The sequence below is a fragment of the Phaseolus vulgaris genome, chromosome 1 (genome assembly GCF_000499845.2).
Source record: "Phaseolus vulgaris cultivar G19833 chromosome 1, P. vulgaris v2.0, whole genome shotgun sequence".
NCBI classification, from domain to species: domain Eukaryota; kingdom Viridiplantae; phylum Streptophyta; class Magnoliopsida; order Fabales; family Fabaceae; genus Phaseolus; species Phaseolus vulgaris.
Window position 1 is genome coordinate 28526480 of NC_023759.2, and position 2056 is coordinate 28528535.

Genomic DNA, 2056 nt, shown 5'->3' on the forward strand with positions numbered 1-2056 from the left:
ACAAGGTGCAACACTTTGTGTGGAGGAATATAGTATGCCGTTTTGGCGTGCCAAGGCGCCTTGTCTCTGAAAATGGTACACAGTTTGCAAGCCAACAGCTGGGCAAGCTGTGTACAGAGGTCGGGATAAAGCAGGTGTTCGCGTCAGTCGAGCACCCTCAGACAAATGGGCAGGTAGAGTCCACCAACAGAGTCTTGCTCCGGGGTCTGAAGAGGAGACTCGAGAAAGCTAAAGGGACCTAAGCGGAGGAGGTTCCTAGAATAGTGTGGGCCTACCACACTACGCCTCAGTCCACCACTGGAGAGACACCTTTCAGCTTGGTGTACGAGTCAGACGCAATGATCCCATTTGAGATTCATGAGAGTTCATCACGCTTCCAAAGCTTCGTGGTCGAGGAGTCCAATGAAGAGAGAAGGATGAACCTGGATCTGCTGGACGAGGTAAGAGAGGAGGCGAGGATCAATGTTGAAGCCGTAAAGAGAAGGGTGGAGCATAAACACAGTTCCAAGTTAAAGCCCCGATAGTTCCAAGTTGTTGACCTGGTAATGCGGAAGGCTCACCCATACCAGTTGGAGAACAAGTTGTCCCCCAAGTGGACTGGCCCTTTTAGGGTGACAGAAGTCCTGGGAAACGGGGCGTACAGGCTTGAGACCTTGGAGGGAGGCCTATTCCTCGTACCTGGAATGCAGCCAACCTCAAGTTTTATTTCAGTTAAAAACTCTTGCATTGTATACAGTTTAAGGGGACACTCTTTTTCCCTTTCGAGGGTTTTTTAATGAGGTCACCCAATAAAAATTGCATTTTCAAGTATTCCTAGGTTTTTTGTACAATGCAGGGGAGAACGTCGTCGCTCTGGTGTTTAGACACCTCGAGAGGGAGGGGCAACCTTTTTCGGGGCGCCTCCTCCTCGAGTGTGGGCGTCAGGCGCGGACAGCACGGTTCAGTAAGAAACGAACTCGTTGCCTTAATGTTTAGACACCTTGAGGAGGGCGGCAACTCCCTCTGGGATGCCTCCACCTCAAGCATGGGCATCAAGTGTGACTAGGAAAATTCGACTGGTGATGAACTGGTCGCCTTGGTGTTTAGACACCTCGAGAGGGAGTGGCAGTATCCTTCGGGACGCCTCCTCCTCGAGCGTGGGCATCAAGTGCACCTTTCCTCTTGGTGTTTAGACACCTCGAGGAGGGCGGCAACTCTTTTTGGGGACGCCTCCTCCTCGAGCGTGGGCACCAAGTGCACCAGTCGTCTAGGTGTTTAGACACCTCGAGGGGAAGCGGCAGCCTCCTTCGGGACGCCTTCTCCTCAAGTGTGGGCGCCAAGTATAAACAGTAGGCTTTGGCCAGACAAGTCCTCCCTCGCCCCTGAGCGATATGAGGCCAGAAACGCGCCTTGAGGGTAGACACCCCAAGACCGCAAGTTCCAAAGCAAAGGGTTCCTTGTCCAGAACAAGAAGTGAAGGCAAGGGTAGTCAAAGTGATGGAAGAGAGCCAAGCACCAACCCAAAGGAGAGACAAACATCAAGACATACTGGGCCAACTACAAGGGCCATGGCTAAGAGGCTTGATGAGGATTGGAACACTGCTACTGATGGCAGAGAAACTTACCTCTACATGTTCCAAGAGGTCCAAAATCAAGCGTTGCATAGTCTTTAAAATTCTTGTCAAAGTAGCATAGTTTAATTTCTTTTTGTAATTGTGTTGAAACATGCTAAGTGGTACCTAGAAGGCTAAACCTAAGTTTAATTAGAATTTCCTAATTAAACTAAGGTCCGACCACACCTAGACATCATGGAGCGTAAGTTCTAGACCATTTCACACATGGAAGGATTCTAGAACCTACCATCACATGAGCTGAAATTTAGGCGCCACCTACACATGTGCCAACCTTTTGAATTCCTCTCTCTTTCTCTTTGTAAGTCCGACCTCCAAAGTGCTATATAAGGAGTGCCTTGGCTATTGTTTTTCAAATATTAATACATTAGTGAAATGCTGCCAATTTTGTGTCATTCTCACTCTTTGCCTAAAAACCTCTTAGGATTAGGCTCTTAATCTTCCTA